The sequence below is a fragment of the Lissotriton helveticus genome, chromosome 8 (assembly GCF_964261635.1).
Source record: "Lissotriton helveticus chromosome 8, aLisHel1.1, whole genome shotgun sequence".
Lineage (NCBI taxonomy): Eukaryota > Metazoa > Chordata > Amphibia > Caudata > Salamandridae > Lissotriton > Lissotriton helveticus.
In genome coordinates this window covers 757,586,798-757,603,298 of record NC_136069.1, presented here as the reverse complement: position 1 = coordinate 757,603,298, position 16,501 = coordinate 757,586,798, and positions in this window count along the sequence as shown.

Below are 16,501 nucleotides of genomic sequence, written 5' to 3'. Positions count from 1 at the left end.
TGGCACATCCCAACCCTGAACAGCCTTACATTGTGGAAGCGGATGCCTCAGATTCTGCAATAGGGGCTATCCTATCTCAAAGAGACCAAGTTAATGGTCAACCACACCCTGTAGCATTCATGTCAAAGAAATTGTCACCAGCGGAATAAAATTAAACAATTGCAGAAAAAGAACTATTGGCAATTAAAGACGCTTTCACTGAATGGCGTCATCATCTTTTGGGAGCAAGACATACAATCACAGTTTTCACGGATCACCGTAATTTACAGTTCATGAAAACCGCTCACTCATTAACTCCACGTCAAATGAGGTGGATGGTATTCTTTTCTGAATATGATTTTGGTGTTACCTTTCGCCCAGTTTCAGACAAGAAGAACGCTGATGCACTCACTCATCATGAATCTACACAACTCAACACCACAGGCTATAATTGATCCGGACAAATTAATTTGCCTCATCACCACTGAAAAGTTGCTAGATTTAGTACGAGACAACTTTCCTGTTCACACGTGGAAGAAATGGCTCATGCAAGAAGCCAATCGACAAATCATCCAAGATCTACCTTTTCATGAAAATGCCTTATATGTACCCACGGAGCAGTTACAAAAACAGTGTTTGATTGGCACCACAATAATCCATGTTCTGGGCATCCAGGGAAGCTAAAAACCACAGAAGCAATCCGACTGAACTTTTGGTGGCCAAAACTAAATCAAGGTGTTGCCCAGTGGGTTGCCAATTGTGAAACTTGTGCTCGGAATAAGAATGTTCACAGAAAAACAAAATGTCTATTAATGCCTTTACCAACCCCACGGAGGCCTTGGGAACATTGTTCTGTGGACTTTATAACAGATTTACCAAACGATCAAAGGCATACCTGTATTCTTGTCGTAATAGACAGTTTTTCTAAACTAGGACATTTTATCACATGCAGAAAACTACCAACTTCCAATGAGTTAGCCAAATTGTTTTTATTCCATGTTGTTCGTCTTCATGGCCTGCCAAAGAAAATAATTTCTGACCATGGATCCCAGTTCTCTGCAAAATTCTGGTCTCAATGGTGTCGAACTTTGCAAATATCGCCAGCACTCTCCACAAGTTATCACCCTCAAATGGATGGTCAGACAGAAAGATTAAACCAGACTCTAAAACAATACCTTCATTGTTACATCTCAAACACAAAGGATTCTTAGGTAAATTCACTTTGGTTGGCTTTAATAGCCTATAATTCAGCACATCACACATCTATACGGGCTTCTCCATTTTACTCAACCTATGAATTCCATCCCTTATATCTCCCAGTTTACCCAGAAATCAAGATCTGGTTCCTTCAATTTCAGCCGGAGTAAAACAAATCCTAATTGTCCATTCCTTAATTACACAAAATCTGAACTCTGTAAAAGAAAGTTATAAAGCCTCAGCTGATAAATATCGAAGTCCTGACCCGCAATACAAAGCAGGAGACAAAGTGTGGGTTTCTACTATTAACTTTCAATTCAAACAAAAGAAAGCATTCCATCCAAAATTCATAGGACCATACGATGTAGTCAAACAGATTAACCCAGTAACGTACACACTAAGATTGCCTTGTCACTTAAAAATACATCCAGTATTCCATACCTCTCTGTTAAAACCAGCTCCTCAAAACTGCTCTTTTCAGCCGGGTCTTTTATTGATTGACGGACAAGAAGAGTACGAAGTACGCCGTATTTTGAACTCACGTAGAAGAAATTCCCGTTTATGTATTTAGTTTCCTGGAAAGGTTATGGTCCAGAACATGATTCCTGGTAGCCAGTTACCAACGTTCATGCACCTCGCTTGGTGCGCCGTTTCCATTACTCCTTCCCTTCAAAGCCTGCCCATAGAGCCTGCTTGGGAGGGGGGAGTACTGTCATGGTTCTGGGTCGTGGCTCTAGGGGCACACACTCCTGCTCACGGGCATTGTGTGGCAAGATGCATGGCACCAAACCTTTAGCTCAATACTGGTGGCGCTGTTACAGTATCTAGCGTGATTCAGGTGTGCATATTTTTACTGTTAAAATCTTGCTTTTATTGAACTCAGGTGTGTAAGTATCCTGTACTTTCATTGAAGTGCCTTTGGTTTCATGGACCCATTACCATAGTCATTTTGTGTTGTATTCATATGCATTGTGCACCATCGTTGTATTTCAATGTTCCAATATGCACTGTCTCTGTACTTGATCTATAAGGTGGACCCTTCTGTCATCGAACAAGCTCTGAGGAATTAACGCCTTGACAATTAGGCCATGATATTTATTAACAACCCAGTGTCGATCAGCGCCTGGACAAGGTGTCCTGCAATCAGCACGCTGTATTTTACCACCCATCTTCCGTGGACATCCTTCCAGCAGCATGGCATGAATGACATGAACGGCTCCCTTTATATCATCGCCATCCATGTCCTCCTCTTCCTCCATGGTTTGGGAGTCACTCAGGGCGTCGGCGCACTTGTTCCACTGTCTCTTCAGTGCGGTAGAATGACAAACTTTTGCAAAGTGGTTCAGTTTGTTGCAAGCTGAGCATATCTTCCCCAGGGTATGGTCCTTGGTGCGGGAGGAGCCCACTACATTCATAACATGTCCTGGATGTGGGTTGTGGCTTGCTGCAAATCTTTTTCTCAGAGCTACCAGGCACGATTGTGTTACCAGGCTCTGTCTTTACCTGGCATTGCAATGCAGTTCTTTTGACCTTCCCATCATTAGTATGTCTGTCATTGACATCCCAAGAGCTTGGAGCATGTGTTCTCTCAACTTAGCAGATGCACATCCTTGAATAAATTGCACCGTATTTCGTCATTTATTTATATATTTGCTTATATAGCGCAGGACTCGACCCCCGAAGGGGTATCTCCGAGCTTGTGCTGCAGCTAACATGTCTAGCTATGGTCCATGGGCTGTACTGTATTTTAGAATGCAGAGAACAGGTGTGTTTTAAGTGATTTCTTAAAGGTCTGAAAGTTGGTATTTTGTCTCATAGTGAAAGGGAGCGAGTTCCAGGGTGCATGGCCCTTGTAGGATAGAGCTCGGCCTCCCTGTCTAACCTTCCTAATCTTGGGGACCTGAAGCAGCAGTTGATTACTGGAGCGTAAATAGCGTCCAGGACTGTAAAGGCTGAATTTTTCTACTAAATATTTAGGGCCTGAGCGAAAGAGACACTTATGTATTGTACAGCAGACCTTGAACTTGACACGTTGCCGAACAGGCAACCAGTGGAGTTTGTTCAAGAGAGGGCGTGAGGGAGATCTAGCTGGGGCGTTAAGGACCAATCTTGCCGCGGTGTTCTGGGCCACTTATAGTCTGCTGAGCTGTTCCTCATTGGCTGAAATAAAGAGGCCATTACAGTAGTCTAGTCTACTGACCACAAGGGTCTGGACCAGGGTCTTTGTGTATCTGTCGGGCAGGAATGGGAACACACGCCTTAAGAGTCCGATGATCCGAAAACAGGACCCAGTTACCTGGTTAGCATGTTCTTTTAGCAATAATGCCTGAACTAACTGCACTCCAAGATTCTTCACTGCCTGTTTGGGGCAGGGTACTGGCCCCAAATCCAATGGCCACCACTCGGGAGACCACAGGAGGGGAACCTCCCCGAATAGCATGACCTCAGTTTTGCCCACGTTACATTGGAGGCAATTAGAGGCCATCCAATCAGACACCGCTCTCATGCCTTGAGCAAGGATTTTTTAATTGCGGGTTTGAGGGTCTGAAAAGGGAACAAAAGGTGGGTGTCGTCGGCATACGACACCGGGGTGAATCCATGCACTCTCACAATGTCAGCCAGGGGGGCCACATACACATTAAAAAATGTGGGGCTTAGGCATGAGCCCTGTGGCACTCCCTTGGTGAGCTCCCTAGAGATGGAATGAAGTGAGCCCAATCTGACGCCTTGTGAGTGGCCCGAGAGAAAACGCTCCAGCCAGGACAGGGCCGAGCCTCCAATCCCCACCTTCCGTAGATGACCGAGAAGAATATCATCCGACAGCGTGCATTTGTTTGCTAGATCTTTGAGAAGAGCATAGAAGCTATCCACTGATTCCTTGGGCAGTTGCCTCACCTGACGCAGTAGAAAACATTTGTAATCACGGTTTGCCAGAGGCTCAAAGTGTGCAGCCAGTGCCTCCTTCAGTGTGTTGTAGGTGTAGGACAGCCCTGCCTCCACAACTGATTTTCCAAGCTTGTGGTTCACCGCACCTCCCAGATGCAAGAGCATAGGGCACTGACAGACAACTTTCAATGCTACTGCTGCGAAATATGTCTCAAGACATTCAAGTCAGTCCTTCCAATTCATTGCTTGAGCAGATGGTGGTCCATCAACTAGGAAAGAATCGATGGGGTTGGCACAGTAGACAAGATGGTTTTTTGGTCACTGTAGTCACCTTGCTGGGAGTAACGTGTACATACTGCCCCTGGGCTTTGGCTGATGGATCGAGGCAGAACTCTGGTGCTGTAGGTCCAGAACTCTAGGAGCAGAAGATGGGTTAGGAGTGGTTGCCTGTTTCCGTGTATTGGTGCTGCTTGGATGATTGGGGGGGGCACAGGGTGTGCCAGTCTAGTGTACCTTTCTATTTTCAATATTTTTCACTTATTTCTTCACTTTTTCTCTTTTTACCTACTTGCATGAGATGAGGGTTCAATGGCCTGCAGTGCATCTTGCATCTCCTCCAGAATCCTGGCATGCAGTTCTTTGCATTAGTGGAGGAATGGGCGAATGCATCAAATTAATTAGCACAATCATTTTCTCATTTGATATTATGCAAATAATTTTGATTATGTACATGTTCTCCATCATTAATGGAAAATAATTTCAGTTATATACATATGTACAGTGTTTACTAATTTATTCCTCACACTTTATAAAACATATCTACAATTAAGTTAATTGCATAGTATGTTTGTAAAATATAAGTACATCATCATATACATGATCTATTTCATTAAATCAAAGAAAATTGAGCCTAGGATAGGCTGGTGCTATAGTGCAGACTTTGTGCGAGTTAATGTGTGTGGCCATATGGTCTGAGCCAATAATAAAGGTTCAACAAATGCAATTAAATAAGGGAAACATTATTTAGATCAGCGCTTAGGACTATAGATCATTTAAATCAAGATGAGGACAGGTTATTTACCTAAGTGTATGGCTAACTCCTCTACGGTGTTCAAGCCTAACGGGGTTCTAGTTTGGAGATCTATGATAAATCTTGATTCAAGTCTTCGTAACTGAATTTCCCTGTCCCCTCCACGATCTTTAATGGGGACATGATCAAGACAGAAAAAAACGGAGAAGGTTGCGATCACCTTTATGTTCTTTGGCAAAATGCCTTGCAACAGGATAGTTTGGGTCGTTGTGCTCTATGGCTCTTGCGTGTTCCAGTATTCTTCTTTTGACAGGGTGTATTGTGCTGCCGATATAGTGGAGTTTACAGGGGCATTCTGAACAGTACACACAACATGGTGTGGTACATGTAAGAAATGTATTGATTTTCCTGCATGCGACTCTGCCCGGTATTTTGTAGCTTGTAATTTTAGAACTTGTTCTACAAGCTTTACAGCGATGACATGGAAAAAATCCAGTCAAATTACACAATCTAAGTGTTCTGGGTACTGAATCAAATGGCTGTGCACTAAAAGATCTCTTAGTGATTGACTTCTTTTGTATGTTATTTTGGGATAATCTGGTATATCAACCCCAATTGCGCCATCTGCCTTCAAGATATGCCAATTACGAGATAGTGTATGTTGGATCTGTTTGAAATCTCGTGAAAAAGTTGTGATAAAGCGGGGGCTATTGTCATCATTATTGGTCGGTTTGCTTTTGTCTTTTAATAGACATGATCTGGGATTTTTTTTAACCTTTTCATAGTTTTGTTGTAGAATCTGATCTGAGTGTCCCCTCACTTTAAATCTTTGCATTGACTCCTGGGCTGCCGCTTCGAAGTCTTTTTTAAATGTGCAATTTATCTTGAGGTGTAGTAATTCCCTGTATGGAATACTATTCTTAAGGGGTTTGGGGGGACAACTATTGGCTTCCAGGTTAGAATTCCATGCTGTGGTCTTGTGAAATAGTGAGGTGCAAATGTTGCCTTCCTTAATGACGACCTTGAGGTCTAAGAAGTCTACTTCAGTGTCACTAATATTGCCGCTGAAATGCAGATTCACCGTGTTGTCATTCAGATGTTTTATGTAAGCTTCGGCTTCAGTCAATGGACCTTTCCAAAAAATGAAAAGGTCGTTGATATATCTGTGCCACCAAATTATTGAAGAGACCCAATGTTGATTCTCATCGGCCCAGGCGACCTGCTTCTCCCACCAGCCGACGAACAAGTTTGCGTAGCTGGTGGCGAAGCAGGTCCCAATCGCCGTCCGTCTGATCTGTCTAAAGTGTTGTTTCAGAAACAAGAAAATGTTGTTCAAACAGAAGGTCCAGAACTTAATCAACATCACATATATTCAGAGAGGGCTCCACAACACTTCCGGCAAGCTGTCCAGTGAAAACCGGCGAGAAAGGAGACGGACCACAGGATCAGGTGCAAAGATTTTATTCAGCACCGGAAATATATATATATAATTCTTTTTTTGTTGGTCCTGATCTTCTGGGGCCTTCTCTGGATGGGAATAGGTGGTTCCCTTAGGCTGACCCCACTTCAGGCCGGCCAAGAGCAAGGGAGCATGTAGCTAGGCGGGGCTCCTCCACAGGGCATCAGCAGCGGAGAGACAGGCTTTGATAAGTGAGCTGAGAGAGAAATGCGTGCCGTGGGGCGATCAGCAGACTAGCCCCTTAATGTCGTGGAGAGGCCAGAGAGGTGGGGCACGGCAGGGGAAGCCGCCCATGTTGGTGGACAGGAGGCAAAGCTTCACCAATAGCAGCCTCACCTTTGTTGATGTGATGTGGCGCATTGTACCCAGGCCACATCGCAGCAGCAACGAATGGCCCAACGAGAGGCCGATCACGGGACCAAAGGACTGCAGGAAATCCAGGTGGGAGTGCAAGCAGGTACCAGGGCTTGACTGCCCTCATCGCCATTTGTTGGATGGTCTGGGTGACAGGCCTGGTGGTATGTAGGCCCCCATGCAATTATGACACAGAAGTGGTTGTGTAGTTGTGAACAAGAATCAAGAGGCCATTCCCTCAGGTCTATTTTATTCCTTTTTTCCTCCCCCTGCTGGCATCAACCATTGCCTTCAGAGTGGGGGATCCACAGAGTGAACACCTCTCAGACTGTCCCACAGGTGGAACAGTCCACCAGCATAACATGTACCTGCTGAGGAATCAGGCTGCACCTTCTTTTTACTGCTGCTCTGAATTGGCAGTTAATAATATTTATTCATCTTAACAATTTATAGAGTGTGCAAATACCCAAGGGTGTCTCGGCGCTATGGACTGTAAGGATAGCGGGAAGGCTTCTATTGCTCGAATAACCAAGTTTTCTCTTGTTTCCTAAAAGATAATAGTGTTGGACTGGTTGTAATTTGTAAGGGGAGCAGGTTCCAAAGTTTAGCCGTTGCCACTAGAAATCTTCTGTCACCCCAGTTAACTTTGTTTGTTCTGGGAACGATCAGAAGGTTGGCGGCTGCAGAGCGTAAGGCTCTGCTGGGCGCATATGCTCTGAAAGCTTTTATCGGGTATTCAGGCCCTGTGCCATGAACTTCTTTATAAGCAATACATAGCGCCTTAAATTTAGTTCTGCTTTTCATGGGCAGCCAATGGAGTTGACGCCTAACACTGGAAATTGTCTTAAACTTTGGAGTACCTGACAATATCCTAGCTGCTGCGTTCTGTATCCGTTGCAGCCTATTCAGCACATTTTCTTGTGCATTAATTAACAGCCCGTTACAGTAATCAACTCTTGACATAACTAGAGCACTAATGAGAGTTTTTCCAGGACTGATCGGGAGATAGGGTAGCAATTTTGTTATCATCCTTAGAATGTAAAAGGACGAAGAAGCCACTGCATTGACATGCTGTATAAAAGTGAGGCTCTCGTCAAACATGACGTATACATTTCTTGCCTTCTTAACAGGAGTAGAGAGCAATCCCAGTTCCTCTGGACACCATGTCGGAGACCATCCCGAAGTTAGGTTGCCAAAAACCATTACCTCGGTCTTGTCTGAATGTAATTTAATGCAATTGTTTGCCATCCATAGCCAGCATGCCATCATGAAAGCTAGCCACCACTGCCTCCCAGTCTTTATGCACCGCTAGCACAAGTTGTGTGTCGTGTGTCGTCAGCATAGGAGGTGAGACCCATTCCAAAAGTCTTGATTACTCATGCTAAGTCTGTCACATATATATTAAACAGGGTAGAGCTCAGCGACGATCCCTGCGGAACACCACAGGCAAGAGAAAAGACTGATGAGTTATAGTCACACATGCTGACTGACTGAGTCCGTTCGGAGAGAAAAGAGGACAGAAGAGCCTTGGCCTTTCGTCTGACACCTAAGGTTGAGACATGGTTGAGCCCGATTTTATGAGGAGGAATGTCGATTGAGACATTTAAAATCATCACTCCACAGCTTCAATTAATCAAAGAAAACCATTCTGAGGAGGAGACAGGTGCTATGACATTTAGTCAATGATGTCACAATAAATCTCAATCCTTTCCAAGACAAATTTCTGGAGTTCTTAATGACCCTAACTGGTGACAGAGTCCACCCTGTTAATCTACTGACCATTGTAATAGCTCAGAGGAATGTGCACCTATAGTTCAGACTTTTATTCTTCTGAGTTGATAAAATGAGTACTGATGATACTGATAACCATCATTAGGGAACATACAAAATAGTTCATTTATTGTCGTGTGCCGTATGAATGACCTAAATCATGGTCATAGTGTAATGAGGTGCTTCAATATGGTTGTTTACAGATTCCTAACAGGGGCAGCTGTTATTTAGAAATGTTGGCCCTCATAATTATGAGGACAGGAAAATCCTGAACACGCCAAGAGGTTTCCAAATTATCCACCCGGAAGAGAGGGAATGTCTGGACTCTTTTGAGATTAATATGATTGTATTGGCATCTGTTGGGTGATACAGTAAGGCCTTTTACGGCTATATGCAGCCAGGACTCAAATGCAGTGCCCGATGGGAGTGAAAAAAGGTTTTTATATTTCTATGCATAATAATGTTAGGATGAAAAGCGAAAATTAAGATGAAACGTGAATTTGAAAACCTTATGTCGAGCAAATTGTATTTATGTCAATGGTAATCAATGTAGACCTCGCATTTAAAATGGCAACTTTCGTTGCAACCATCTTTTAGCACAAAGTTTTTTGTTTCATTTATGTTTCAGTCTCTATTCAGATGATTTATGTACCAGTAATGTTGTAAACATTGTTCCATGAAAAAATATCAATTTCCTATACATCGAATGATGTGTATTCCTTAAGACTTAGAGAGTACAATTTTCCACTGATAGTGATTCGAAATTTGCCCAGCTTATGTAATGGTAAGTTTCAATTCTACTAAGGACCCGGAGGCAAGGATTAGGCTTTTCTTTCTCCGTTTTACTCACTACATAAACTTCACAGCAGCCAGAAAAGCAATATAAAAGATTTTAACCCAACAACATAGGGACAAAACGACCATTTAATTCACGAAATACGAAACTCAGTCCACATTGAGAGTACAAATCCCATAATTCCATAGGGCATGAACCACCACAAGTCCTTTCACAGTGTCCATAAAGTATAGAAAGCTCCTTCATTTTAGGTGTCCTTCCTTTTTCTTCGCACAAGTCACGCCACAGAGTTACTGGTCCTGTTTGGATCCGTTATTCACTGAAACAAAAAGAGACAATGTGAGATTCTGTTAGAATAAACCTGAGCTTAAATCTCAAATATATCGTAGCCATTTAGGTAATATTCCACAAGACCAATGCAGAATGCATGAAAAAAGAGGAAAACTGATTACTTACTTCCATACAGGTTGGATTTGCATGAAGACGTGCTCTAGGGGTGATAATCCTCACCTCTGTGTCCTTAATTGAATTGAAACTTACTGTTACATACGCTAGGCAAATTCCAGTTCTATGTCAAGACCGGTGGTTCAGATTATACTAGTTCAAAGCTTACTTACCACCAACTGGGCGACATCCACAACCGGTTTGAAATAAAACCACTTAAAAGTGGAATCCGAGGACCAATCTGTGGCACGCATTAAGTCCTCCAAACAAGCTCCCAGAGAAAAGGCCTTAGAAGCCATCAAACCCCTGGCTGAGTGAGCTTCAAACTGCTTGGTATCAATGCCCGCCTCTTGCATGACCCACCGGACCCACCTAGCAATGGTGGGGGAGGAGACTGCCTTGTGTGGTTTTCTTAAAGCAATAAGGAGTTGGCGGTCGCCCGGAGGGTGAAATTCAAGAATCATATCCTCATATGCCTTGAGGCAATTAGCCATACACAGCTTGGGGACCTCTGCAAAAGCTGGATAGGAGATTGATCTCGAGAAAAACTTGGAGCGACGACTCACCGTAAATGTGACACCTTCAGGGGAAAAAACTCTCACCGTGAAATCCAAGGCTCGCATGTCAGAGACTCTGTGGCAGGAGATCAGGCACAGAAGCATGGCCAACTTGGCTGAGATTTCCTTTAAAGAAAGATACCTGTTGGGCTGCCAAGAAAAGAAGAGATTCAAGATCAGATTGACGTCCCACAGGACAGAATAACGCAGCTCCGGAGACAATGAAAGCTGAATACCCCTCAGAAGCGTGCAGACAAAAGGGTTTTCTCCAATTGGAGGTCCCTCAACTGGGAAATGAGCCACCGAAATAGCGGAACGCACTGCGTTAATGGAGCGGTATACCAGTGTCTGTCACCAGTTCTGCCAAGAAGTGTGGTACAGGAGTAACGCCTGCGACCAAGGGATACAAATTTTGTCGAAGACACCAACGCATCCACTTGGTCCAGGCAGAACAATAGCGCTTTGAGATACTGTCTGCCCAGGTTTTGGACAAGAGGGTCTCAGCTGATCTCGAACGGCCTGGGGGCGCCCAGCGTCGACTGATAGCCGCCATGCCATGAGGCAAAGAGAATCCTGGGTAATGAGGGGATGCTGCTCCTTGTCCGGATTCAGAAGAAGATGAGGAAACATGGGGAGTAGGACTGGAGAATCCGAAGAAAGTTCCAGAAGGACCGGAAACCAAAATTGAGACCTCCAATACGGAGTTATCATTACCACCTCTGCCCTCTATCGGCGGATCTAAAACGTCGTTTGCAGCGCCATCGAGAAAGGAGGGTAGGCGTAACTCCTCTCCTGGCCCCACTCCCCGAGGAATGCAGCTGTGGCCTCTGTGAGAGGGTCCGGTCTCCAGCTGAAGAATTGTGGGAGCTGGTGGTCCAGAATGGACGCGAAGAGGTCGACTGAGAATGGCCCCCAGAGACTGTCCAAGCACCTGAAGACTTGAACATCCAACTTCCACTGGCTAGAGGCCCTCATATGCCTGGAGTGCCAATCCACCACCTCGTTGGCTTGGCCTGGCAAATATTCCACTGACACCGAAATGTGATTAGCCAGGCAATAATCCCAAAATTCCTTTGCCAGGTTAGCGTGGGCTCGGGAATGAGGACCCCCCAGGTGATTGACATAGCAGACTGCTGGGATGTCCATTCTCAATAGAACACATGAACGTACCTTATATCTGGTCAAACTTTAAACAGTAAATGACCCCGCTAGGAGTTCGAAACAGTTGATGTGTAACGCCTGTTCGTCTAATGACCAGGTGGCGCTGGTAGAGAAATCCCTGCAACGGGCGCCCCATCCCAACCTGCTGGCGCCGGAATCTATCACTAGGTCCGGAACCGACCCGAAGATCACCCGGCCGTTCCATGCCTCAAGGTGGGTGAGCCACCCAGGCCATTTCCTCTTTGACTTCCTCCAAGAGGGAAACCATCTGATCGTATGACAGACCTCTCCTGAGATGGTGTGCCTTCAGGCGCTGCAGGGCACGATAGTGTAGGGGCCCCAAAAAGATTGACTGGATGGACGAGGAGAGAAGGCCCACCACCCTGGCAATCTGACCAAGAAATGTATGAGTCTTGGAGATGGTCTGCCTCAGCTCGTGTCAAATCTTGGACATCTTCTGAGACAGCAGGTATAAGGTCGAGCAAAGTGAATCCACAACAAACCAGAGGAACACTACACTCTGAGCAGGAGAGAGGATGGATTTGTCCTCGTTGATGGCAAAGCCTAACCCTTGTAATAGGGAAATTGTCTGCTGTAGTTGAAAGGCCAGCTTTGTTGCACATTGTGCCTTCAGCAAGATGTTGTCCAGATAGACAATCATGCATATCCCTTGGCTTCTCGGGAATTCCACCGCTGGGTGGAGTACCTTTGGAGTACCAAGGTGCTGATGAAAGCCCTAACAGAAGGGTGGTAAATTCATAAGTCTGATTCCTTCAGGAAAACTATAGGAACTGATGGTGCGGAGGGTGAATGTGAATCACTAGGTAGGCATCTTTGAGGTCCAGCCAGTCCATCCAATCGTCCAGGAGGAGGACGTCTCGGAGAAGATGAATGCCCTTCATCTTGAAATGCCAGTAAACCAACCACCCGTTGAATTATTTGAGGTTGATTACCGGACGTTGACCCCGTCCCCCATCAGCCTTGTCCACCATAAAGATGTTGCTGAGAAAACCGTTGGGGGAAAAACTGACAAATGGCTCCTTTGCAGAGCGGCTCGGATACCTCTTTGTTGAACAGCTGTGCATCGGCAACAGAGAAGGCGATTGGGCTCGGAAAGCCCTCTTGGCGGGGCAGATCGTAAAACTCGATATGAAAGCCTTGGGATGCTTTGCAAAACCCAAGCGTCTTGTCTGATATTCACCCAAGCACCCTGGAAGGCTGCACACCAGCCCGATACGAACCTGTGTTGCAGGTATGACACTTACCATTGGCACTACTGCCGCCTGTGTTCTTTTTTAAGCCTCCCGGCCTTGGAATTGTTGACCCCTGGTGGGGTAGAAATTCATAGTTTGCGGTAGAGTCATACTGTCCCCGCCAAGAGCCTTGCTCCCTACCTGGATTTTGCTGTCTGCCACAGCCGGTTGCGCAAGCCTACCACGACCGGCCCTGTGGGATAAATGGGCCTGGAAAACCTGATTGATGCTGGACTGGGCCTTGTCCAATGTTCAGGTTTTTTCCACTCAGAATGATGATGAAGGATGTTTGGTAATGGCTAAGGTTGTCATACAAAAGAAGACACTGGTATTGCTGAACATTTACGGCCCTGTAAGACCTGATCCCAAGGTTTGGAACGATATGAAATTTTTTATTTCCTCAATAGATTGTCCTGATATAGTGATTGCTGGTGATTTTAATCAATGGATTGACCCTTTCTCTGATAGACTCTCTTCAAGTAAATTCCAACCTGACAAAACTCATAAAAGTTTTCAAACTGCCATTACCTCTCGTCCACTTTATGATTCGTGGAAGCTGTGTAATCCTGACTTGCTAGAATATACCTATTTTTCTAATGTACATCATACTCGCTCTAAGATTGATTATATTATGGTTAGCTAACCCTTACTTCCATCCATTCAGAAGTCTACAATTGGCTCCATTTTTATTTCTGATCATGCTCCCGTTTATACTTCCCTTGATCTCTCCCATGTTTCATCTCAATTTAGTCGTTGGAAGTTTAATACATTCCTCTTATCTGATACTGTTTTTATGAAAGAAATTGAAGAGTTTTTTTCTGAATTTTTTACCTTTAATAACCCATCAGACACCTCTATCCCTATTACGTGGGATGCCTCTAAGGCTGCCCTGCGGGCCTTCATTATACCATATGTATCTAAGAAAAAGAAAAGCAATAAAAGGAAATATGAAGAAGAACTCCAAAAAATTAAACTGCTTGAACATTCATATTTCACTTCTAAATGCACCACGGTCCTTCAAGAATTAATTTTAGCAAAAACTGACCTTAATAGAATTGTTACCAATGAAGCATGTAATACCCTCCTTAAGGTTAAATCCAAATTTCATGGTGGTCAAAACAAAGCGGGCAAAATGTTAGCAAACTATTTAAAAATCAAGTCTGAACGTAAGACTGTGGGTCCCATACTTAATGATTCCACTAAAAAACTGGTTTCATCTGACGAAGACATTGCAGAGGTGTTTCATAATTACTACCAGTCCTTATACACCGATGACACACATCCCTCAGATGAAAACCTGACATCTTTTTTTGGTGGCCTCCCTCCTCCTCCGTCCTTGTCGGATAAACTAGCTCAGTTGGAAAAGGATATCACTCTTCAGGAGGTTACTAAGGCCATTAATTCCCGTAAAAAATCGAAAGCTCCCGGCCCGGATGGACTCCCTGTTGAGTTTTATTCTGCCTCTCATACTTTTTTTGTACCAAAACTCCTCCAATTGTTCAACTCCTTTATTGCAGATGCCAAGGCTTCTGGGTCCTTCCTGGAGGCATTAATCATCATAATTCCCAAACCAGATAAAGATCACTCACAGTGTAAACATTTTCGCCCTCTATCATTAATTAATTATGACTGCAACATTTTTGCTAAAATTTTAGCATTACGTCTTGTTTCTATTATTCCCCTTCTAATCAAAACGGACCAGGTGGGGTTTGTGAAAGGTAGACTTGCTGCTGAAAATGCACGTATGTTCTCGAATGTTATTGCTCGTAGTAAACACCTTAAAATCCCTATGGCCGCATTGTCCTTAGACGCTGAAAAAGCCTTTGACCGTATTAACTGGCAATTTATGTTTCGAACTCTTCAATGGTTTGATTTTGGTCCCTCCTTTATTTCCCTGGTTAAACTCCTTTATTCTTCTCCACGGGCCAGTATTTTTGTTAATAATCAGTTCTCCAGGTTTTTTCTTTATCTAGAGGTACGAGACAGGGATGTCCCCTCTCCCCTTTATGATTTATTCTATGCCTTGAACCTTTTTTAGAAAGGATTCGATCCAACCCCAAGATTAGTGGCTTCATGCTTTCATCCACGGAAATTAAGCTTTCTGCTTATGCGGATGATGTCCTCGTTTACATGGCCAACCCCTCTTCAGCTCTTCCGCATTTTTTGGATGAAGTGCGGTTGTACTCCTCTGTGTCGGGTTATAAACTCAATTTATCCAAAACGGAAGTCCTACCCCTATAAATTCGATATGTTACCAATATATGTTCAGTAATACTGAGTTTGCATGGTGCCCTTCCAAAATTAAGTACCTTGGTATTTGGTTTCCGTCCTCATTGGTGGACACGCTTAAATTTACTTTTGACTCCTTCCTGAAAAAAATCCAATCCCTCCTCCAACTTTGGGCTCCCTTATTTCTTTCCTGGTGGGGTAGACTGGATACGATTAAAATGATGATTAATCCACATGTTCTTTATACTGTTTCCTTGCTCCCTTTTAAAATCCCTAATTCATACTTCTCTTGCATTAATTCCATTTGTGCCAAATTCTTATGGAATGATAAACGTCCCCGTATTGCCTTACAGAAACTGATACGTCCTAAAACTGTAGGTGGCGTTCGCTTCCCCAGCTTCAAAATGTATCATTCTGCATTCCAGATTAAACAATCCTTTTCATTAGCATATGACTTTTTAGATAATCCAGTGCCTAGATGGGTTGTGTTGGAACGCTCCTTCTTGAAGGATTTTTCATTCCAACATACTGTATTTATGTCTAATTGCTCTTTTTTGTCCAAATACCCTATTTTAAAGTACTCCCAATCTCTTCTTCATGATGTTTTTTCTTCCAATTTCTCTCCTCTTCAAGATTTTTTATCTTCTGTGGTGTGGTATAACAAATTCCTTAAATATAAAGGCAAATCATTTTACTTCAAATATGGAAGGAGAAGGGGGTGGTGTTTGTACATCAATTTTTTTATGCTAACTCCATCATTTCTTTTCCTGCACTGCAAGATTTATATCAATTGCCTTCATCCTTTCTACATGAATACACCATTGTAACTTCTGCCATTCAATCACACTTATCCTCTCTCCCCATCACTGATACATTACCGTCTTATGCCCCGTCCACCCCTCTATACCCCTTATTCTCCACGCACCAACCTAAAGCTGCGGTTGTTTATACAATGTTGTTAACTAATGTTATAGACCGACCTAAAACAAACACTGAGATTGCTTGGGAAACTGACCTCTCTGCTTCTCTCCCTATTGCGTTGTGGGATCGTTTGTGGTCTAAACTGTTCAAGGTGTCCATTGCTGCACGTATTACTCAATCTTTGTTCCTTTGTTCTTTACATATCATAGAGTTGTCATTACACCTGTTAGTGTTCACACATTTTCTCAGTCATCCTCCCCATTATGTTGGTCATGCTCCAAAGAACCAGGAACGCTTAAACACCTACTGTACGAATGTCCCTCTGTTTTATCTTTTTGGGAATCTCTTTGGAATATATGCATGCCAATGTTTTCCTGTTCCACCACCTTGTCGCTAATGAATGTTTTTCTAGGTTCTTTATCGGATGATATTGATATTGTTTCTTCCTCTCCTAAATTATTGGAC